This window comes from Sinohyriopsis cumingii, unplaced genomic scaffold (assembly GCF_028554795.1).
Source record: "Sinohyriopsis cumingii isolate HCF-2022 unplaced genomic scaffold, ASM2855479v2 utg000695l, whole genome shotgun sequence".
Lineage (NCBI taxonomy): Eukaryota > Metazoa > Mollusca > Bivalvia > Unionida > Unionidae > Sinohyriopsis > Sinohyriopsis cumingii.
Genome location: NW_028315924.1, coordinates 4,401,033 through 4,427,430, shown reverse-complemented (window position 1 = coordinate 4,427,430; position 26,398 = coordinate 4,401,033).

The following is a 26,398-nucleotide window of genomic DNA, read 5'->3' as shown; positions in this document are numbered from 1 at the left end:
TGCATACTCGGCCACCTCTTGGGTCCAAGCCAAACCAATCTGCTTTCTTCTTCGTCAACGACATGGTAAGTTACTTCAATGAACAATGAACTATCGATCTTGCCTAGGGTTCCTTTTTATATACAGACCAATACCGACGTGACCGTACGGCAACGTAAAGTGATTGGGAAGTCGCACTCGCTTCTGGTATACAATTTGATAGACTTTTTCCAAGGGTCGACTGACGATGTGGTGAGTGGGTAAACGTACAATCTTGTTCGGTTGATAGGTGGTCACTTTAAAGTTTCCATCCTCTCCCGATTGCAAGGCTTCTTTCAATACCCCAAAGTTGACCACTCGACTGGTACGATGATTCAGAGTCAGTCCTTTCACTTTGCACGTCGTGTGCACTTCTCCTTGTTTGTCCCGGTATTCGTAGCCGTAATTTTTGGGGCCGCCACTGACGAAACTTAGAATCTTGTCGTCGGGATGCTCGTCTGTCCAGGCTCCTAAACGGTCTACTTCGATGTCAGGGTGATGTTGAATCGGGTGATGGATGTAAATGCAACTGTCCGTGTCAAAGTACGGGACGCGTTCTTCTAACAGTTCTAAAGCTTCGTACAATTTTAAGCGAGCATGAGCTGTCACGTAAGCCGCAATGATGACATTTCCAAAAGGGTCGTCTTGTACAAAGTCCAGATCTTCTTCGTAATTGACCAAGATCAAATCCTCTCGAACGACGTCCACGTGTTTCATGTATTTGGTTTTGTCGTGAATCATCTGGAAGTAGCGGGAAGGTTCTGTCAAATATTCCGTCTTGGGTAAACACGGTCGTTGTGCCATTTTACCCCACAAGCAATTTAACATCACTTTGGCAAACGATCGCCTGCCTTCGTTTTTTTCGATGTGGTCTAAAGAGATGCCTTCTTGTTCGTAGTATTTCTCTTTGAATTGTATTTGGTCTTCGGGAGTGTGACACCAGGAAGGATAGCCGCTGGCTTCTTGTTTCAGTTTCAAAAAGGCATCCACGTAGTCGGCGAAAATGCCTTTCTGAGTAGGGTCACCCTTGTGGTACTGTTGTGTCTTGGGAAAGTGGCAAATTTCGTACACTTCTAACAGTTGGTATCCCATGTCCAGAGCTTTGAACAATTCCACGCTGACCCAGGTTCCCGTCAAGGCACGTTCTTCCTGGCTGTGATGGCAAGGTTGGTCTTGGTTGCACGTTTCGGCACAAGTACGGCACAAGGGAAACATCAGTTTGCCTTGACAATGGTGAGGTAAGACGGGATGGTATAGGTTCGTGGGAGGCAAAACTTTGCACTTGATCAAGCCTTCGTATTGTCGAATGTTTTTCAGGTCGATGTGTTCCGTCAGCAATTGCGGGTGCCCTACGGGAAAGCGACAATATTTGCACACGTAGGGATACAGCGAACACACGTCCAAGTATTTGATTTCTTCTCCTTTCTCTTCGTCGGCTTGGTACAGCAAACAGGTGGCATTGGTCCTTCCTCCGTACAAACTATCCCTCGGGTTCAACGGGTCCATGAACTGGTAACTTTCCACGAGGCGTTTAAACTCCGGATCGGTTTTCATACGATGATCGTACTCGTGTTCGCACATTTCCACCACTTGGTATCCTTGCTGTTCTAACTTTAGGCGCCGCTGACAAGTGTCCTGGTACAAGTCTTCCATGGTTCGTTGTAAAAACTGAATTTTAGTGTCACGGTCAGGGTAACAGACGGGACATCCATGAAATAAGCAACCGTTAAACTCGTACACGATCTTGGGGTTTTCTAAGTCCCAGCCATTGACCGAATACGTTCCGATGGTCTTTTCGCGTCCTCCGTTGCGGGCATGCTGAATCCATTTGTCTTCCTTGTCGCACAAGTAATGTAACCAACGTAGGGCTTTGACCGAGTATTGACGTTTGACAAAGTGGGTCGTTTGAGGACTGATGACAGCCACGGTGTTTTCAGGCATGAATCGTTGGCGGTACACTATGGAACACGGTTTGGCAATGGTGCAAGCTTCTTTCAAAGGATCGACCCCTCCGTGTTCCATGAACAGTTCTCGAAATTTTCCACAGCAACGTCGTAAAATGTCCACGTCGGAACGACAATACTTTAGCATTTCTTCCTGAAAGTCGAAAGGGTCCGAGGCGTGACCCTGGTACCAAGCGTAGAAAGCTTCTCGTTGTTCGGTACGCATGTTGTCGGGGTCGTAATAGTGAACCTCAGGCAAATGGGGTAGAACGGCGTGTTGATTGGCTTCCGTATTGAAAAAGTGTGGAAAGTACCCTTTAGCCATTTCTGTCATTCCAAACGTTTTAGGCATTCGGCTCAAAGGCATGGCCAAATAGCTCATCGAATCTTTAAACTGTACTTGTCCCACTTGCATGAAAATGATTTTGGCTCCGTTCAAAGTCACTTTAGGACGCTCGGTGCCTTGTTCCGTATAGTATCTCAAAAGAAACTGTCCATCGTATCCGGAGAAATTGTGAGCCATCACCGTGGCATGACGGTGACAATCTCCGTAACGTTCGATGTCCTCTTGGCTCCACGTCTTGTCGATGGGGTCTAAGACCCATCGGGCAAAATCGGCTAACGTGTTCGGTCCCCGAAAGATTTTTTCACGCCCTCCAGGAATCTTGCTGCAGTGAGGGCAATGACTGAATATAGGTTCTTGAATGCACTTCTCGCACGCTCGATGAGCCACGCAGAAATTAGGAATGTGAATGCCAGTCTCTTGCATGCATTCGAAATCAAAAAAGATGAAATTGCCTTTCTTCTTGTGACAGTCCGCTTTCTCTGGTGGGGGTTGGTATTTTTGCACGTACCATTGGTGTTCCAAGTCCACGATGTGGTGACAAATGTGACATTTTTTCTTTCCTGAACATACGTGTGCCTTAGTACTATTGGTACGTATGCCTTGTCTACACGCAGGGCACAATCTCAGCAGTTGACAAGCGCATTTCTTCTGTGAACCTTGTGTTTTCAAGTGTTGTTGGTAACAGGTAGGGCTGACAAACGTGCGCAGACAAGTTGAACAAGGCACTGGTTCTTCGCTCAGACAGGGTGGAGAGGCCAAACATCCTGAGCATTTCCATCCACAATGTTTGTGTTGCTCTCGATTGTTATAACCATAGTCTCATTTCTCACAATAATAACCGTATCCCAGGAATCGAGTGATACTGGTAATGGTATCGAAATGTTCATCGTGATAATAGACATGAATGTATTTTCCGTCCTTAAAATCTTGGCCTCGAAACAACAGAGTTCCACGCATTTCTTGAGGGTGCACTTTCAAGGTGTAGCGTGGAGCTAGGGCATCTTGCAATTTTTGCATCTCAGGAATGCCACAGGGTGTGTCTTTGGACAGTCCGGCTTGTTGTAACAGGACTTCTGCTTCATTTCGTTGTTTGGCTCGATCGCATCGTTGAATAGATTTCCAGGTTCTTTTCCATTCTACCGTGTCGTTCTTGTTTGCATAGGTTCGTCCCACCACGATGGCACGGGCTAAACACATCTGGTCTTGAGGGTTGTTAATTCGGACGAGACTCTTTCTGGTGTTGCGAAGGTCGTCCACCAATAACATCTTTTTGCATCCAGTCCCTTGAGGAGGAGAGACGTGGGCCATTTTCAGTGTGGCTTTACCATCGGTGATGTCAAACTGGTCATTAGATTGTTGTACGTGTTGAATCTTGTCCATGACTTTGGAAGGGGTTAGTTCTGCGGGTCTGCTAAACGCGATCCAAACAGGGGATTTCAAACCGTCGTGATCTATGGATAGTGTCAAGCGATCGTCTTCTTTGGCTTGACATTGTCGCTTGAGTGCGGTGAGCAAAGAATCCCACATCTCGGTGATAAACCCTTCTGCTTTCTCTAAGGGTACGTCGAACTTGAAATCTTTAAACTTCACCGTGTAGGTGTAAGCCGTGGTTCTAAATTTTCTAGAGGAGCGCTGTTCCGTCTCTCGAATGGAATAGTATTTTTCAGGATTGACTAAGCGTGGTGAACTTGGTTTAGAGGTTTCAAATTCTGGTTCACTCATGTCCTCTTCAAAATCACTGGCATGAATTTGTGCCAAGATTTCAGCCCTGGTACGAGGCGATAGATCACGTTTCTGCCTCTTACTTTCTTCTTCTTCTTTCTTCTCAAATGAATAGGATCGTTTCATCTTGAGTGAAAAACGTCAAATGACTCAAGTTCAAACACCATAGACTAATTTATAGTCATGGCAAACCAGCGTATATAAAAAGGGTGTGTGTCTTGTCCTTTCACTATTCATTTCACTCTCAAGCCGAGCACAACGATGGAAGAGACTACCCAGATGGAACGTTTCGTCAGAGCTTTGCGAGGGGTCATTAGAAAATTCTCTTCAGACCAGCCGACGAACTACTCTCCTTCCTTTCGAGATAAAAGTCAAGATACTTGCTATATCTGTCAGAAGAAAGGGCATTGGTCTTCAGAGTGTCCAGACCGTCAAAAAAGAAAAAAAAACAGGGGCTAAAAAAGACAAAAGTCAAGATACCTGTTATTATTGTAAAGAAAAAGGACATTGGTCTCCAGATTGCCCAAAAAAGAAACAAGAGGAGTCAGAAGAAAAGAAGGATTCTTCAGAAGAAGAGAGGGATTCTTCGGAAGAAGAGAGGGATTCTTCGAAAGAAGAGAGGGATTCTTCTGAGGAAGAAGAGGAAGAAAGAAGACAATTCTATTTAAAAGAAGCAAAGAAACAGGAGAAGAAAAGAAGAAGGGAAGAAAATGAGGAAAAAACGGTGAAGAAATTCAAAAAACAGAGAGACTAAACAAGGAGAAAGAAGAAGTCAATGAACTTTTAATTAAAGTGTTCTGTGGTGAATTGTGAATTGGATTGTAAAAAATGGATAAAAGAATACATGAATGATATAAGGTAAGTGTCTTTGAGTTTTGATTTTAAAATAAGAAGTTACACTCACGCACTCATACACAGACACGTACTATAAGGGTAAAATGGGTTGTTTATTTGTTGTTTTTTTGAGTTATTGGCAATTGAAATTGTATTTCTTTTCGAGAAATGTGGGTGGCCCTGAAAAGGGCCTTTTTATTTTGGTGTAGAGGTGAGTTTAACCAATCAACTTTAACTGCCTTAAGCCTTTGCCACGGCCAAGGCCTACTTCTGAACTGCGTAACGTTGATGATGATGATTGAGTTGAAATCACTAAGGGTGGTATGGCAGGCTTAGTCACAGGGTTGACGTGTTTAGCTCGGGAAGGTAGTATTCTCTTCGGTCGTGATAAAGAAGTCTGATACATTTGTTTCAGACTTCTTAACTCCGCTAAAATGTCCAACAGTACCGTGACCGTTTGATTTTCACCCTCTTGTTTCTTTGCTGCTACTTCTTCTTGCTGTTGTTGCTGTTGCTTTTTTCTTACCTCTTCTTCTTCTTCTTGCTGCTGCTGCTGCTGCTGCTGCTGCTGTAGGAGAAAAGCTTGTTCCGCTTCCTTTTGTCGTTGTATAAATTTCTCCAATTCTTCTTTCTGTCTCTGTCTAAAATTCTCCACTTGCGGTAATGAAGAAGGTAACGAAGGTTTCGGAACAAATTCTTGCGAGGTAAGAAAATCCACAAAATCCCAATGTACCTTTTCTGAAAGTAAGTCCGGGTTCCCTTGGGCAGTCTCCCCTGCTGGTGCACCCCAATGGATCGTTTTCTGAGTTTCCGTCATGTTGAATCACTGTCGCATAGATTGACTGCACACAAGCGCTAACGAATCTATATAGATCACGTGACGTCACAGACTGTTCTCTTCGGATTGGATGCGAGCTGACTGAATTTTGTAACGCGTGTTCGGATTGGTGAATGAATTCAATCCGTTTCAATCCTTCCTGTACCTATAAATAAGCGCAGTTCACTGCATTGATTCACCTATTCTCGTCGGTTCAAGATGTGGACCACAGTTGAGTCATCCACCCTTGTGTCTTCCATGATGTTTAGGACGGACATGCTCATGTATGTCAGGTCCAAGTGGACTGTTGTTGATAGGACAGATACTAGTCAATGGATGAGGAGAGTTTACATAGAAAGACAAGGATGTCTCAAGAGGGTACTTGTGTATGGACCGGCAGTTAGAAGGAGTTTAAGAAGAAGAAGAAGAAGAAGATGTGACAGATGCCATCTATGTTAATATTAATATTAACATAAACCCAAAGGCCCTTTTCAGGGCCAGCCATATTTCTCGAAAAGAGATAGCCTTTCAATTGCCTACCCCTTTTTTAAAAAAATTTAAAAAAAAAAAAAAAAATCCCAAAAGCCCAGACTCTATTCCCCATGTTAATTTCCCCTTGTCGCTAGACAGACCCACACTATAGTTCCATGTTAAATTCCCCTTGTCGCTAGAGTGACCCACGATTTATTCCCCATGTTAATTTCCCTTGTCGCTAATCTGACCCACGATTTTTCGCCATGTTAAATTTCCATTGTCGCTAATCTGACCCAGGAGGGTCTGTAATGCTAATTCCCATTGTCGCTAATGCATCCCCATTTACTACTAGTGAAGAAGATGTTGTTGATTTTATAACTGATATTGATGAAGCACAGAGTATCGATGATATTGATGGGAATATTAATAATTCAGTTGTGTATGACGATATCATGCTGGACAAACAATCAAACCCTGCCAGGATATTTTCCCGCGGTAGGCACAAAAACGTTGATGTGATTTATGTAACTCAACGGTATACACAAATCCCGAAAGTGATCAGAGATAACTGTAACGTTCTCGCGGTATTTAACGGCGTTGACGCACACACGTTACGAAATATTCATCAGACTTGGTGCAGCGGTGACATGGACATAAATAAATTCAGAAATTTCTTTAGTCGTGCTCAGGCAAAACCATACGGATTTGTAACGATAAATTTACATGATCCTCGGACACGGTATCGAGTTGGGTTAGATACAATTTTTAACTAGAAATCCTTTAGGATTAGAAATACTTTGTATTTTGAGCAGCAGAGAGACTGAGCCACCAAGTGTTTCGTCTAGTAGACCCCGGAGTCAAGAAATATTTTTATAGTTAGTTATTTTTCATGAAATAACTCTTCTAGTCAGCAGAGAAGGCTTATTTATCATAGTTTTCTGAACAGAGGGTTTATTTTGTGAAATAAGACCCTCTATCAAGAGTGTTCTCGATAGAAGGTTCTGTTGGACGGAATAGTTGGTGGGCTCAGTCTCTCTGCTGCTCGCGGTAAGGTAGTTAACTCTATGAAGGGTCACTATTTTTTGGGGGGTAAAAAAAGGGTGACCATTCCCCACAGTGGTGTGTTCGCCCTCCCCGCTGCTGCTACCACAGATTCGATCCAGTCCTTGACCATCACAGTAATCATGTGATCTAACTCTTGTGTAACACCATTGGACATTATAAGACAACAAACTGGCTAAACAATTTGTTACGGTGATAGCAATTATAAGAAGATTTTGATTCTATATAAAAACATAGGTTAAAGGAGACCAGAAACCAATGGAAATATAGAATAATAACAAAAGTGCTATAGCAGAAAACCTTATTCTGAAGTATCATCTGCGACAGTAATGCCAATATTTAAATATTGGCCTATCTTCTAGGAGCTGAATTTCCGTGACCTCGTATGCAAAATTTCCGCGCCTATTCGGTTACTTTCGGGATGTGACGTCATAGTAGCGACTCCAGCAGCCCAAGTGGGAGATGCCAGAGTAAAAGACAATACCGTTTTGCGTTGCTTACGGGTGTAATGGAACATTAAGAAAAGCCTGTGGAAATATTTTTTTTTCTTTTCCGAAAGATAAAGGCATCATGAAAGAATAGGTGCATTATTACAAACGAGTCGATTTCAAAGCAACACCATACAGCACTATGTGCTCGTTACATTTCTCAAAGGAATGTTACGAGAGGGATCATGAAAAAATAGCAGCTCAAAGATACGTAAATGCTAGGCCTAGACTAAAAGTTGGCGCTGTTCCAGACATACCTTTGGACATTTTAAATCCTGGGAAAAGAGTTAAACGTGTGAGTTACGAAAATAGGCAGAAGGACGAGTAAGTGACCACAAAATGCAACAATCAATCCACATATCTTTTATCTAAAACAGCAGTGCTAAAAACAAATCTGATAGCCCGACACCCTGGGCCCCTTCTGGTTTTAGTTCCGGCCCATCCTGTATTCAAAGTGAGGTGCCCGTCAGGCTTGTCGAAACAAAAATTGTTTGCCTGAGGAAACTTTGATCGCGCTGGTGAAATGAGTAATATGTATTTTCAAGATGTTGACAAACATGCCTTAACACGGCACAATCTAAATCAAATCACCACTGTCCTAGGTGAAATTTAGATTTGATTTTAATCAAATGGAAGCTTTGCTAAAAATAAGATTCTAAACCTGTCGTGTTTCGAGAAAACACAATTTTCAGTAATCTTATAAAAAATAATTTTTAAAAAAATGCATTGTATACATGTAGTTTGCATAAACGGTAATCTGTATTAATTGGAACAGCAGCAGAGAGGGTGAACAGACCATAGAATTCCGACAAAACAAATAAAACAAACAAATAAATCATCTCGTAGAAAGGTCAAGATTTTACAAATGAACTTTTCCTTGAGATGTTTTATTTCTGTAATGGACGATTGTACTAATAAAACCTCAGTTTGAAATAGTATCTGAAAAAAATAAAGTACTCTACGTGTTTATTTATTTCTTGTTTATTTTTTTGACGACCAACGTTGGTAGGCACCCTCTCTGCTGCTCCTCTTCTGCTGATATTAATTAAATTATGTTATAATAAAATGATACATCCAGAATCTCATACTGCAAGAACAGCACGAGAACGATTAGAAACAATTAAAAAATTTCTTCCTGTCAGAGACTCATTTAGAAAAAATCTGCAAGCGCGGCAAGAAGCACGATTTGAGTTTGAAGAAGGAACTAAAAAACTATTTAAACCCGTCACTGCAGCTACTGAACAAGTTACAACTGTCATCAAAGAAGATCTTCTTCCGGTATCAAAACAAACTGCGGCGCGGGCTGAAAAAATAGCAAGAAGAACTAAACAGGCAAAGAAGATTTTACGAGACCTTCCAACTGACATAGCTGCAGCTCAACCTCCACCTGTTGGTGAGGAAATACTTGAAGGTATTGGAGAACTTCGTACTGAAGTCGCCGATGTGAGAGAAAAACTTGCATCTAAATCCAAATCAGGAGGAGAGAGCTTAAAATTAATTGCAAGATTTAACGAAGGAGTTGTTGAGGAAATTAGAAATATTGAAAGAGAGAGATTACCTGAGATGATATCAAAAAATATATCTAATAAATCTAATTTTTTAAACTCCCTTTATGGAAAAACAAATGATGATGATTTCATTAAATGGATATATCGCGTATATTACAATAAAAAACAAGCTAGAGGTCCAGAATTTGAAAGACTTAATGAAGAAGTAAATAGACTTAGAGGGAGACGGGAACAACTAGGACAAGGAGAGTTCTCCCAGTATCAGCTTCCTCCACCTCTGCAACAAATAGAACAACAGCAATCTTCTTCGCCACAGCAAAGGTTGAGGTCGGAACTTAAAAGGGCTAAAGAGTCACTTAAAAAATCACCCTCCTCGAAGAAAATTCCTCCACCTTTACGTAAAATTTCTGCACCGGAAATAACATTTCCACCGATAGATACACCACCTGGATTTCGAGAAGGTGACTCACCCCCGGCCACCACTGAAGTACTTACTCCGGTAATGCAACCACCAGTATTTAAAACACCCCAAGATGAACCTAAAACAGGACGTGGTTTATGTCCTGATAATATCATCAATGACGTGTCACGGTTAGAAGTCCTCATAGGAGGAAAACGTGCTGGAAATAATTCACCAGAAATAACCAATGAAGCAGCTGATATTTGTCGGCGACTATTTCAAGGTGGCATCATGGATATCGGCGTTTACCGAGAACTTATTGATGAGCTCGTTGATGACTAGTTGTTAGATAAATGGTAAATAAAATAAGATGATTGTGCATGATAATCATCGTAAACCCACACAGGTTAGAGCGGTAAACTCACGATTACCAATCTATAGTGTTATTTACGGAAATGGACTTGGTGATGTCATTCGGGGATTATTTACGAGGATAGCTCCAAAAGTAGCACCTGTTGCAAAACAATTATCGATGAAGGCTATTGATATTGTTCGTGATAAAGCTCCTGGTGCAATTGTCAATGTTGCTGGTAAGGCGTTCTCGGCGATCAAGGAAAGACTAGCACGATTATTGCGACGAAAACAACAACCACCGGTGAAACTGGCAAGTACTGAGGTGATGCCCGCAGACGTAAGTAAAATAATAAATCAGGCTGCAAATCAAAAACTAACGGCGTTAGCAGATCAAGGACTCGGTGAATCTGGAAATAATATCTCAAGTTTGATATCAGGAAGTGGAACTTCCCGAGATGGAACTTTCCGAAGTGGAATTTCCCGACGGCGGTGATCAACGTGTTAGACGAAAAATAATTATAATAAAATGTTCAAGCGCGTATCCGACAAAGCATTTGACATGGAAGCACCCGTCCTTAAGGATGAATCTGTACGTGATTATCAATTTTATTCCTATGACGCAAAACAACCAGATCAACGTGGAAGAATTGAACTACAAGTTCATGACACAAGTAGATACTTTTTACCCGCTGATGCCTTTCTTGAGGTAGAAGGTACAATTATAAAAACGGATGATACTAATTACTTAGATCCAGTAAAAATTGGGTTTGTCAACAACGGGATCATGGCATTATTTAGTGGCGCCACATATATGATTGATGGAAAAAATATTGAATCAATTCAGAATGATGTCGACGTTGCTACAACAATAATTGGTCTGGCGAGATATTCTGATGATTATACAAGATCAGCAGGTCCCACAATGATGTTTGTGAAAGATAACACCAATAACCCTGAAAGTGATCCGTATAATATAAGACGACCAAGAAATTTTGCCGAAGTGGGTGATGCTGATGTGTGGCCGGTGGTTCATGGTTCTAATGACAATTTCAACTTGGGATTTGCAGCACGTAGAAATATGTTGCTAGGAGGCAATAGAGGTTTTTCATGTACAATTCCACTATCGCATATTTTTGGATTTTGCAGGAATGTTAAAAAGGTTATTTTTGGAGCTAGACACACTGTTGTTCTTGTAAGAAAGAACGATGATAATGATGCTCTGTGGAGACCCGTTGGTGACGCTGGTAAAGTAATATTATCGAAACTTTCACTCTGGATGCCGGTAATGACTCCAACGATCGCAGAAGAACAAAAACTGATTTATTTCATGGATGCAGGTGGTAAATCCTTGTTGTCATGGTTAACAACAAGCACAGACAGTATGCAAACTAACGTTAACGGTCAGTTTACATGGCATATAGCATCACAACAGGGTGTTTCTGCACCACGACATATTTTTATTGCTTTTCAATGAACTAATCGTTTAAACTCACAAATTCACTCTCATATGATATTTGACCAACTAGGTCTCACAGATATTTCCTTACGGATAAACGGACAACAGGAACCAACAGAAAATGTACAACTAAATTATGCATTAAATCACATAGGACGTGCATATCATCGTTTGATGTCATTTATGGGACGTGATCAAAATGTTGATACCGGGTTGCAAATATCACAACTTGATTTTAAAAAATTGTACCCGATTTATTATTTTTCATTAGAACATCTTGATCTATCAAAACAATCTGTCGTTGATATACATCTCAAAGCAACATTAAATACCGGTGGTGTTGATTACAGAGCGATCGCGGTCATACTTAGCGACAAGGCCATGTTACTTGAAGGTGGTAGTGGTCGAATGAGGGTCGTTGATGCACCGGTGGAAAATATTTAATCGTGTTATTTAGAAAAATATTATTTATATAAAAATGTCGTATAGTCATGTTAATGTTACTCTGACCCCCGGTCAGGTAAAAAAGCTTCAATCAAAAACCGCCAACAAATGCGGAACTAAAATATCACTAAAACGAGATCAGATTAATGGTGGTCCAAACAAATTATCGTTGACAAATAATCAGATTAAACATTTCAATAAAGCCCTAGAATCAAAAACTGGAGTTCAATTCCATCTCTCCCCGAGCGCCATCAAAGACATGGTTAAAACGGGTGGAATATTCCCATTTCTCGCGGCCATTCCGGCATTACTAGCTGCAGCTGCTCCAGCCGTAGCAAAAGCGGCCGCGTTAGGTGTTGCTGGAGCGGCGGGTAAAAAAATTTTCGAAAATGTTACTGGTGGACGATATAACAAAAAAAAGGGACGCGGTCTAAGATTGCCAGGATCTCTTTGGGGGAGAGGCCTAAGGCTTCCAGGGTCATTTCGTTAGACGTTCCAGCATCAAATTTTGATTTACTTGATGCCGCTAAAAAATTAAAAATATCCGCCTTTAGAGGTGTTTTTATGCGAGATCAATTACCGAAACAACCAAACAAACTAGAAACAGGTATTATTAATCTTGACAAACGTTCCGGACCCGGTACTCATTGGGTATCATACGCGGTTGACCCGCGTGGAATTGTTTATTTTGATTCGTACGGGTTAGCTCCACCTGTTGAATTTATCAAGTATGTCGCACCACTCCACGCAACAACCAGAGGTTCCAAAGTTTGGTATTCAACGCTACCCACACAAACAATGACAGATCCGCCAATATGCGGCCGTGAAGTAATTAATGTACTCGACGCTATATCAAAATCATCCAGGCCGCCACATAAAGTCGTGCACGATTATACAAGCAACCGATTTGTTGCGCGTAAAGCATTTTAAACAACGCATCTTATTATAATGGTTGACATTTACGGAAGATCTTCTACTAGTAAGAAAATAAAATCCGACATTGATCTATCAAAGTATGCGACTAAAGATGACCTTGCTGATATCATGAACCTGGCTGGAGTTGACCCAGATGAAGTTGTTATTTTTCAAGATCGATATGGTAAACTAAAAACCAGCAATATCAAATGGAATGATATAGTCCGGCGAGTACTTGGTGCAGTTACGGATAATATTCCCGTGTTTACTGATGGTGGTAGAATCAGAGATTCAAGTATGTCACTTAAAACCATCAGAGATGAAATTGCAAAAAGTGTTGCTAATCGCGTGAGAAACACCGGTGACACGATGACAGGTGAACTTAGCATGAACGGGAACAAAATAGTAGCTGTAACAGCTCCAAAATCTGACAACGACGTCGCAAATAAACTATACGTCGACGACGTGGATGGAAAACTATCCACGCTGCGGGCCGAGTATGACGTTCACGTAACCGGTTTTACAAGGCTTCGAAGAAATTTTCAGAAAACCGATGATGCCATAAATAAGTTCTTTGGAACTCCTTCCGTCATCGATATAAAACTTTCTGATATCAAAAGTAACCTAGACACGATCAAACGAACACAACTAGACATCGTAGCGGGAATTCCTGAGATTATCAATAAAACCAATCTGATTAAAATTCCAGCTGAAATATCTCCCGGGCATATCACAAACATCGTATGCACGGTATCATCGGGATTTGCAACATGGTCAAAACAAAATAATACCATCAAATATACCGCAACAAGCACTGGCGTGTACAGGCTGTCTGTGTTTAGTGCTGCAAAATTTGAAATATTTACAACGTTTCCATGGCGTCATTCCACCGACAGGTTTTCCGGGGTTGTATCTGTTATATTAAATATCGGAGCCGAGGAAATATTTATTCTGGAAGCAGCTGATAGGACATTAACCGCAACATCTTACTGGTGGTGTTTGGAATTTGTAGCTGAAGCACATCAATTGGTTACTGTATAAAAATATATATGGACGGTGCACAATACAGATACAATCAAGCACGTGAATGGCAGGCGGCGCTAAAAGATCAAGTTGATCAATATACAGTAAAAGTAAAAAAATATCGACGACGATTGGTTATCGTTGATGTGATTGTTTATTCAGTATCCGCTGTTGTTGCTGGAACCGGTGTAATATTATCAGCGTTGACAACGATGGCACCAGTAGCTGTAACTATCTGTATTTCAGCAGCAACAACTATTGCAGGTGTGCTTGGTATCATCACAAAAAAAATATGTACTTGTATGAACGAAAAATTATCCGATTACAAAATAAAATTACATACAGCGACGGTAGCATACTCGAAATTATCCTCGTTGTTATCAGCAAGTCTCAGTGATGGAATTATATCTGATTTCGAATTTTCAATGATAACCAAAATATACGATGAAGGTATCGGTATTAAAGATACAAGTATCAATAATGACAGAATTACTCCAGCAGATCGTGACCAACACAACTCCGCCAAAGATAACGATGATCTCGGTAAGTTCAACTAATCCTGAATTTAGTATTAATTTTCCTACTGCAATTCCAGTAAAAGAAATAGCACTAGCACAATTACGAGTATATTACAGCTGGCCAAATATCAGATCAATATCATTTAATGGTACACCAGCAAATAATTCGCTTGTATTTGCTAACAAGAACAAACCCGATGGAACACCTGACTGGGTTGTTGTTGGAATACCAACCGGCAGTTACGAGATTGAAGAGATCAGTGAGGAATTTGCGCGTAGAATAAAATCAATAACAGGAAAAGAATCAAAAATATCAATTAATGTTCATGAACCCACCCTGTCCTCGACGGTTGAAATAAACTCGCCTGATTATGCCGTTGATATTTATAAATCTTCAATCAGATCCGTGCTAGGATGGCCTGAAATTCCCCCGGTGCATGAAGGATCACCAGAACCGAAGTTAGATGAATTTCTTACGAACGTGAGTAATTATGCAAGCGGATTAAATTATCTCGATGGAAACCCCGCTCATGAGCACGTTGGTAGAATTATTTTTGGTTATGAAATTTCCAATAAAATAATTACCAAAGAAGTAATTGAATCAATAAGTAAAAAATTTAAGGATGAATATCAAGCTCGATTTAAAATTTTACAGAATTTATTTTCTAGTATTACACAATTTTACAGCGATGATGTAAAACAAAAAATCATTGAGTCAATACAACATTTAAATAAGGTTATATCAGATTTTCATGATGCTAATGCAACAATTATTAATAGATCAGTCAGAATAATTGTATTTAATGGTAAAAAAACAGGTTCATGGTTAGGAGATTCTTATGATGATTTATTTACCAATCATTACAAAAAAACCTCTGAGGAAGCATTAAAATTTACATTACCAGAATTTGACACAACTGACTTAAAAAAATCTCTCAATGATCTTATCAACGAAAACGTTCCTAAAATACTCGATGCATGGAGAAAACTGCCACCACCTTCAACCGTTCTCAGATATGATAACGATCCACATGGCGGCGGAAGACACGTATCTCCGGGAATCGTTAATATAACACCGACGCTCGTGGTCAATCTGGTTTGTGACGTAATCGATGGCAGCTATCAAATAGATCTCGGAAGATCAAATCAAGCTCAACAAGGATACATCCTGTACACGTTCACACCACAAGTTCCCCCTGGAAGTTTAATTGTGCAAGAACCAACTAATCCTGTGTATTTACGGTGTCACAATAATATGTTAACGCGAATCAATTTTAAACTCACAGACCACCTTAATCGCTTAATTGACATACGTGAAGAAGAGCTTGTAATAAATCTGTATGTAAAGTCGTAAAGACTTCCGTCTTAAGGATTTCTGTCTAAGGATTTCTGTCTAAGGACTTTTGTCGTAGATCTTCATGTAATGGAGGGTTTTTACACGCGAGGATTTCTTAACAGTTAGAAGAACATTTGTAACAGAGATCAGAATCAAATTCGATCAACTTAAAAAAATAAATAAAAAAATATTTTATTATTACTGGCACAAATTTGTGTTTGGTACAAATTAATCGGCCCAGGCAACTAAAAAAGCTGGTCGATGAAAGTAAAATTAAAATTTCTATCACAAAAAAAAATAATATTTATTAATTTTCCTGATTTTTACTGAAATTGTACAAATTACTTGATTTTGACTACCAACTACCCCGTCAGAAACATAAAAATGCACGAATTACTTGATTTTGACTACCAACTATCCCGTCAGAAACATAAAATTGCACGAATTACTTGATTTTGACTACCAACTACCCCGTCAGAAATAAGAAAGTTCTAACCTTGTCAAATTGTTCCTAATAAATTTTATTTATTATAAATTAATTTTATTTATTAATAATATTATTTTTACTGAGATTTTTATTTTTTTTACTAAAATACAACGAAATTGCTCAATTTTCCTGATTCTGACTACCAACTACCCCGTCAGAAATCAAGTAATTCGTGCATTTTTCTTTGATTTTGACTACCAACTACCCCGTCAGAATCAAGTAATTCGTGCATTTTTCTTGATTTTAGTAAAAAAAAAAAAAATCCTCAGTAAATAAATAAATTAATTCAGAAATAAATAATTTGTAAAATTAAGAAATTTGTACAATTTTATGTTTTTGATGGGGTAAATGGTAGTCAAAATTAAGAAATTTGTACAATTTTATGTTTTTGATGGGGTAAATGGTACTCAAATTAAGAAATTTGTACAATTTTATGTTTTTGATGGGGTAAATGGTAGTCAAAATTAAGAAATTTGTACAAATTTCTTAAATTTCAGTAAAAAAAAAACAAATTACTAACCCATCAAATTCAGAATAATATTTCTGATCAAAGATCTCAGTCATCTTCAAAATTACTACTTTGGATCGTTTCACCAGTAACGAGGTTACTTTGGATCGTTTCACCAGTAACGAAGTTACCTTCTGACATTATTTTTCTTAATAGTCTTATGCGAGTACTAATCGTTTTCTTTGCCTCATACTCGTGGGATAATAACGATTTAATTCTTTCTACGGCGGTAGAAAGAGGAACGAACTCCTTCACATGATCATCTTCTACGGTAGCTAGCGACTGAAACATTGCCGATTGAATCCGTTTCATGAGCCTGTATTCAGATGATAGTGTGTGTGTCCCCATGGTTTTACGTTCTTGTAAAATCTCAAAGTCAGAAACTATTTTTTCAGGATTAAGTTCATCAGATATATTAATTCCATCTTTTTTCAATTTTTTAATAGCGACAATTACATCATTGATATTTTCATGGTTCATTATATAATATATGAATCTTTAAAATAAAAAAAAATATCCCAGAACACCTATCGAGTGTATTAGCCAGTTCGTCGGGATGTTTCAGGGACAGCACAACCAAGAACTCGTAGCTTGCCACCGCAATCTACCAAGTTCATTAGGCAAATATTTCCTCTACGAGAGCCCCTAACCCGCCAAACAACGGTCTAGAGGCCCAAGAGGGAGGACAGCACAATCCTCATTAAACTCGTAGCTTGCCACCGCAATCTACCAAGTTTAGAGGATATACACATAACATATAACTAACTAAGGACAGCACAATCCTCATTAAACTCGTAGCTTGCCACCGCAATCTACCAAGTTTAGAGGATATACATATAACTAACTAAGGACAGCACAATCCTCATTAAACTCGTAGCTTGCCACCGCAATCTACCAAGTTTAGAGGATATACATATAACATATATACAATGAAATGGTTATATACAATGAATGAAGAGCCCCTATCGAGTGTATTAGCGAGCTCAGATTATGAATGAAACGGCACTAACTAAGGACAGTACAAACATGTACGCTCAGCAAAATCCCACCCACAATAATTAATCCAGTGGGTGATACGAAAATATGTATCAACCACAAGTCAATATTGTGGTTGGGAATTTTGCTGAGCGGGGGGTTTTTTGCGGTTCCCCCCACTATTATAAAAATCGCAATTATGCGTACACCACCGACAAATTGTCAGCCATGGGGGTTTGATCCTGGACCGCGAGCGTCACAGTCCAATACCGTACTGATTGAGCTATCAAACATTGTTACGAACATATATTTCGGAAGTTAATATATAGTTAGCTATATAGCTAAGGAACCAATATTTACACTAAACAGCGGTTTCTGAATAATAACAGTTTCTGTATTTGTAGCGGTTTCTGAATAGTAACAGTTTCTCTATTTATAACAGTTTCTGTATTTGTAGCGGTTTCTGAATAATAACAGTTTCTGTATTTGTAGCGGTTTCTGAATAAATACAGTTTCTGTATTTGTAGCGGTTTCTGAATAATAACAGTTTCTGTATTTATAACAGTTTCTGAATAATAACAGTTTCTGTATTTGTGGCGGTTTTCCTAAGCAGACTGAGAATCAATAACAACAGTTTCTGTATTTGTAGCGGTTTTCCTAAGCAGACTGAGAATCAATAATAGAGTGGCATGAACACACACCTGCAGGTCGATTACCATGACAACGGTTTCTGTTCCACACACAGCTTCCTACGGATCAATAACATTATCATGATCTCTCGTAATGTTGTATGATGGGGAAATATTTAAAAAACATAAATAATACTTCTACGAGTAATTAATTACGATGTAATTAGTTACGATGTAATTAGTTAAACTGACTAATTACGATCATAAAAAACCAACCATCTACGAAGAAAACTATATATTACAAAGTAATCTCCCCTTATATAATCAAAAATTCAGTAGTGTATGGAGGACCTACTGTGACATAAATTAAAAAAATTAATTCAATGTGGTGATGATAGTTAATAATGTGGTGATGATAGTTAATAATGTGGTGATGATAGTTATTGATACTTAAAGATAATTTTCTGTTTATATTTTTTCGAGAAGGTGGTTTTATACATATTTTCTGCTACTTTTTGTACTGAATGCGGGTGAATATCAAAATATTTCGCAGCAGAAGATATTGAACGAAACATAATTTCTTTGCCAGTTTCTATGTTTGAGGAAATTACCGCCCTCTTTCCGATTGTCTTACATCTTCCTGTATTTCCACGTGTATTATTCTCGCTCTGAGAGATAGCTTGTAAATTGGATAAATTATTGTTTTGAGTATCCCCGTCAATATGATCAATAACAAGACCGTCATTGATCACTCCGAAGAAACATTCATACGTAAATCTATGACATAGATAATGTTTCTTTTCCCCCCCGCATGTGAACATTAGATAACCAGCATTAGTAATATAACCAACTTGTCTCTTCAACTTGCAGTGTCTGATGATACCATTAATATTTGATTCATAGTTTGTTATGACAGGATGTGGGACAAATATATTTTGCTCCATTATAATAATATTATACGTTTAAATCATTGTTTGTCTGAAATCTTGATATATAATCCCTCACGGATTTTATAGCGTTTTCACCGCTATTATTTTTTTTGTCATAATATCTTTTAAGTTCTCTGAACCGTTTTCCGCCGCACTTCCCACATAATTCTGTCTTTCCTCGCACTCCAATACCACACCGTAGACAGGGTATTGGTCCTAGACTTCCTCGTCGTATGTTTTGTGAGTGCATCCAACAAAATTCCTTTCTACAGGATTTGTTGCATCGATTTACCGAGCCGATCATCAACCATCTACATTGAGACATTGTATATATATACATATAATTTTCTTTATTTAAATATTTGTTTTAATTATATGAACGAGTTTGAGAGATTATCCCAAACTAGGCCTGTTAAATATAAATTCAACCTTGACAGATTATCTTCTGACTTGCCAGTGCGAGATTTGGTTGATCCGAAAAATAAAAGTCTGATCTCGAAAATTCACGACGCCAAGAAAGAATTTTACACGGATGGTGCATCTCATACATGGTCAACGTTCAAGATCATACGCAACACTGGCAAAGTCAGTGTCGACAAAGTCACGGACGCTACAATGAACGACAAGCGAGCGGCAACTATCATTAACTACATCGCTGAATACGAGGGCAATCAAAAATATTTCTTCAGAGTAAAATTTATTGTATTAACAGAAACAGGTAGTTGGATTATTCGTGACAAATATGATCCTGTCCTTGGCAATAATAAAACTGTCATATTAAGTAAAAATTCCAGACCGGGTCTACTGACAGGTATTGACAAACCGTATTATGAGCGAGCATATCCTGTAACGGCGGTTATTTATGGAATCTATGAGATAAATAAAAAAACCCAACGTTGATAAACTAGCGCCGATGAAATTTTCAAGGTTAAATTGTGTAGCCGAGCGAGTAATAGAACACTTTACAAACGCGATGCGTGGAAATGGATTAACCGATTTAAGGCGTGAAAAAATAAACTCGTGGGCTGATTCAGTTAAGGATACCGGTGCTACAATAAAAGATGTTGCTGAGTTAGGAAAAATATTAAAATTTCCAATAACTGTGGCGACAATAACGGGAGAAGTACTGTACCAGTCGAAATATAAATCGAAAGGAGCTCCAATAAATATTATCGATCATAACGCGCACGCATGGACTAACGCGGTAACAATATTTCCACGTGATCGAACTGTTAGATTTTATCCCACAGATAGTATGTTTGATTTTATCAACGAAATAAGTAAAACCGATCCTGTATCGGTATGGTTAATTAAAAGTAATGAGGAGGGTGAATTTGATCAGTTTGTCAAACCGAACGGTGAAATATATCGCACAGAATCCCTCCATGACGAGATGAAAAATCTTGCGACGTTTTTACAGTGCAAGCACGCGGAAAATACTGACAAATTACTAATTGTTTTACCGTTCCATCTGTTGCGGCTCATTTCGCCAGAGAACGAAATTCATGGAAACCAACACGATTTGATTTACTCGAGGACGTACGCGCAAGTTGCGTCGAATATGGACATGGCGGATTATGGAATACCAAATACAATTACAATGATGTTATTTCGGTTGATATGGTTGCATGTTATCCAGGAAGTTTTCTGGTATACGGAGATTGTTCTACGTACTTTGAAAGATTTGGTCACCCTACAAACGAGATGACGCGAGTGGCAATTAATGGACCATTACCTGATTTTGATCTGACTGGATTCGCCTGTATTGAATCATTCGAGCTTAACGAAAATCTTCACAAGATTTGTTATGTTTGGTTTGGCAGACATTTTTGTGAAAAACGTTGGGCACCTATAGTTTTGTTGCGATATATGCTAGATTGTATGATACTGACATCGTTGGTGGTCAGTGAGGCAATTATATCATATCATGCACAGACCAAAGTTTGGTTGCCCATGTCAGATTCTGAAGTTATCAGCGAGTTTAAGGAAAAATGTCCTGATGTTTCCGAAGATGATATTCCTAATAAACTCAAAACCGCAAAAGATCTCGGTAGAAAAATTATAGGTAAATTTACTCAAGGTGGTGCATATGATTATAAAAGACATCACGCACGATTAATTCTGGATGATGCCGAGTACGATTTTATAATCGCTGACACAACAGCGAAAAATATATTTGTAAATCAAGAAAGTGTTTATTTATCCGACGGAACAAAATTGGGTACGATCGTTAGTTACATAAATGACGTATCCCCACAATATACTCATCTAAGATCTTCCATGTTGGCTTATGTTTCTATAAATTTATTATCGATGATTAATAGATTTCCTGAGACCGCAGTCAGAGTCGCAACAGATTCGTTTTATATTTCAAGTAAATATTTAGAACCTGTTATGAAATTTACAAGTAATGATGAACGATGGGGTTCGTGGAGAATAAAAAAGGAACTATTACACAATTATGTAGAATCAGCAGATGTTCCAATGAGAGATTTTTATCGTAAGGGTAATAAAATATCAGAAATGTCGAAAGCACCATCGTTGAGTGATCCAATAACCAGATATAAGACAGTATATCTCAATGGACCTGGTGGATGCGGCAAAACAACTCGAACGATTAATGTTTTTAAAAATTCAGATATAATCGTGCTGACACCCACACATAGACTTGCACGTGAGATGAAACAGCGGCAAGTACAATCGTGTACGTATCATAGTTTCTTTCGGTGGCGCGGAGATACATGGACTCCTGAACGGATGGGAGAAAAATATATACCTAAAATAATTATTTGGGATGAGATATGCACGGTCTCATTGGATACATTAAAAAAGTTTCTTGATTGGTTGTTGACGAAAAATACCGCTATAATAATGTGTGGCGATCATGGTCAACCGCCGCCTTTTGTTGGACCATCTCCACATGATTGGTTAAAAAATTTCGTTGATTATTACGAAGAAATAGATGATGATCATAGAGCTCTTGATGCAAATTTGAGGGAGTTTAAAAAATTAATCAGATTACAATCAAACAAAATTCAGTGTGAAATAATACGCGGAGTAATCTCGGAGACCTCAATTAGTGATTTTTTGAACTCATGGAGACCCAACGATTTGATCGTAGCAAGTAGAAAAATAGTCAGAGACGCTTTACAACAACAGTTATTTCAACTACATAAAGAACAATATTCAGAATTACCCGTACCGTTGTGTTATAGACCATCAGATACACGAAAACAGAATATTAATGTTGATATTCCAGGACCCTTGACAGAGTCAAGGAAACAGATTCTCGTATTAAATGATATTGTCGCCGTTGATATCAGTGTGGTCGAAGATGCATTACGCGCTGACAAATCTCCATGGGTGTTGGGATACGCTATGACAATCCACTCGTCTCAGGGATTAACTATTTCTGATACACGAGTCTGGATTGTAGACGATCGCATCGAGTGGTCAAATTTAGTTTATTTGGCGGTATCGAGGGTCAGAAATATATCTCAATTACGTAGAATTATAATTCCTGAAATCGTTGATAAATTTAACATCATCGATGATGATATAATAAGAAAAAAATTAATCGGATACAAACAATCTGACAAAAAAAATAAACGTGACTTTGATCTTGATGTTGAATTTATTATCGAGTTAAAACAGCAGCAGAACAATCATTGCGCATGTTGTAATTGTATAACGTTATGGCGATATTCGAGTAATGATTCAAGACAATTTACCGTAGATAGAAAAGATAATAGTCGCGGTCATACACGAGAAAATACCACGTTAACCTGTCTTGAGTGTAATCGACGTAGAGGCGCTAGCGCCTTGGGTGCAGGCACCCTGGCGCTAGTTAAGTGATCGAAATCACCGGAGTGATCGCGGTGGTAGTTGTGTATCCGCGGGAATTATTTGTAGTTGTTCACCTAATATTTTTTGTTTTCCAGCATCTTTTCGTTGTGTTGGTATATTTTTTTTTGTGACCGCGCTAATGGGTTTCATGTTGGTTGTTCGTGTGATCTCATTATTTAATGCAGCTATCACGTTTGGTAATCTTGCCACCCATTCGCGAGATCTTTTATCCTGAATAAATTCCCTCGCGTATTGATATCCAAATAACCGCTCAGCAAGTGTTCGATTAAATCGCTCAACAATTGCTTGATCACGATGAATTGCAGTATGACCTCGTCGTATTTTGGTATTATGTTGTTTCATCAGCGATGATACTGGACCAAGAAATTCCTTACCAGGATCAACCTGTAGTAGCTGTGACCATCGTAGACCACCTTGTGGTCCACCACCTCGTTGATAAATTCGTTCAAACGCATCGGCTACTTCAGATGATGTTTTTGCTGATAGCGGCTCTGCTTCTTTATATCTACTTGCAACATCAACTACGGTTAGCGCGTATTTGTACGTTTGTACGTTTTTCCACGCACAGTATCATGCGGTAAAAACAGAATATCAGCTTGATGAACTTCATTAGGAACACTGACATCGAAATACGAGTACTGAATTTGTTTAGGACGTGGTAGATAAATTTGCCATATTGCCTGCCTGGACAACCACGCGCTAGCAGTAGAATGTTTAACCGCCGCTGCATCAGCAAGTTTACCAATTGCTGCTTTGCCTCTCCAGTATCCAACTGGTGAATAATAAATTGATTCCATTATTAATTACCAGCCCCAATCGCTAATTTACCTTTCATCGAGGATCTTACTAACCAATTAGCTAATGATTCTCTAATATTTTTATTTTTTATAGAATTTAATGAATGAATTAATTTTACATCTGCAATATGCCTATCTTGTAGATTTTGACTTTTATAAGCTACATCATGAGCATGACAAGCTCGATCAATAGCGTTTATTGGTTCCTCGCCTGGTTTTGGTTGATCTTGATCATCGAGCCTGATATCAAGTCGAGTACCAGGACCGCAATAATTATATCCTGGTAGATGTTTTTCTCCACTGTATTTAGCCCATGGAGCACCTGGAAACTTTGACATCAAATTAGCAATATCACCACCGCGCTTATTAGGTAAAAACGAAAATTTCTTTCTACCGCATATAGAACATTTTCCACCGTACGCTATTTTTTTATTTTTTGTTATAACCGTAGCTAAATCAGTAGTTGGAGTTTTAACTCTACAGCGTAAACAATATAAATTCATGTTATAATATATATGGATATAATTGATTTCTCAGCAACTCGGCAGCGAGAACCTGTTAAGCATCATCCTGCGCTACCGAATTCCATCAGAATGATTATCATAGGACCATCTGGATCGGGTAAGACGCAATTATTACTTAATCTGATAATGAGATGGTTGAAATGGGATAAGTTGTATTTAGTAGCACCATCCGTTGATGATCAGCGATGTTATGATGTACTTAAAGATTTCAATGAAAACGCGCGATTACTGGATGAAGATAATGATGTTATAGAGTTTATAACCGATATTGATGAAGCACCATCCGTAGATTCCATAGACGGATTTATTAATAATTTAGTTGTATACGACGATGTGATGCTAGATAAACAATCAAATCCAGCCAGAATATTTTCCCGAGGTAGACACAAAAATACAGACGTGATCTATGTTACTCAACGATATACACAAATTCCGAAGGTGATCAGAGACAACTGCAACATTTTAGTTGTGTTTAATGGCGTAGACACACACACGTTGCGAAATATTCATCAAACTTGGTGTGGTGGTGACATGGATATAATTAAATTTAAAAATTTCTTCTCACGAGCGCAAGCTACTCCGCATGGATTTATAACAATAAATTTACATGATCCAAGAACAAGATATCGTGTGGGTATTGATAAAATATTTGGGTAACAGGGGGAGCAGCAGAGAGGGTGCCTACCAACGTTGGTCGTCAAAAAATAAACAAGAAATAAATAAACACGTAGAGTACTTTATTTTTTTCAGATACTATTTCAAACTGAGGTTTTATTAGTACAATCGTCCATTACAGAAATAAAACATCTCAAGGAAAAGTTCATTTGTAAAATCTTGACCTTTCTACGAGATGATTTATTTGTTTGTTTTATTTGTTTTGTCGGAATTCTATGGTCTGTTCACCCTCTCTGCTGCTGGAACTGATATAAAACTATTCCTTGGGCAGTTTAAAAAGCAGCGATTAAAAAAAAGGTCAAAGTTTCACATTAACTGTCTGACAGTAGAACGGGGGGGGGGAGCTATTGACCCTCCCCCCCCCCTTGCCCCAATGTGCGACCGCCCATTTGACGTGCCATTTTTCGCTGTGATACGCCTTATTATTCCCCCATGACAAGCCCCTTTTGCATATTCTGGTCAGTTCTGGCTAAATTGCAAAACATAAAGTTTTGATTTAAGTACGCAAACAATACAGCCGGTGTGACTAATGAACATACTCCTTATCCTTGCATTGATCTTGTGATCGGACATGCTTCAAAGAAACCATGTTCGACAGTGTGTGTATGTGTAAGCATCAGCAATCAGCAATACCAAATAAACGATGCCTATTTTGTTGTTACTTACGATGCCATGGACTTCATTTTAACAGTTCAAATTTGCAGTCACAAGTTACCGTACATGTGGCAACTGTTTTTCTCAGTTTTATGCTCCACCTTTTTTCCTTAGGTTTAAGTCTTAATGCATGTAACACTGTTTGCTGAATAAAATATTTAATCAGAATTAGTTCTTTAGGGCCACATATACTGCATGGTATATTTTCTTTTATTCCTTGTAATTTAATCATGGTAATTAAACTTTTCATATACGGTAGAGGAATGTCAGGTGTTAACTGGCCGAGTTTCTTTGGCGGAAATGGAGATGCGATTTTGTTTCCAGAGAAAATTTCAACGTGATCATTCATTTAAGCTAATTGGTGACAATTTTATTCTTTAAATTATTTTTTTTACTATAGTACTGTTGTAGTTGTTTAAAAAATCTGAAATTTACTTGAATAATGTTTAATCTTCACGTTCTATTTACTGAAGAAGAAAAAAAGAAGAAAAAAACTGTTGTATGATATTAATTATTTCGTCCAGTGCCGGGTTTAGACGTGTGTTCGTGTGATTTGAATTTTTAACGTAGCTTTAACAATTTTTCAGTCATATCGCTATGATGTCAGCAGTGTGGCAGTTTAGACTGTGGATTGCATACGTTATATTTAAAAATGGTTTGGGGTTGGGTTTTTTTCTTCTGACAAATGAAAATTG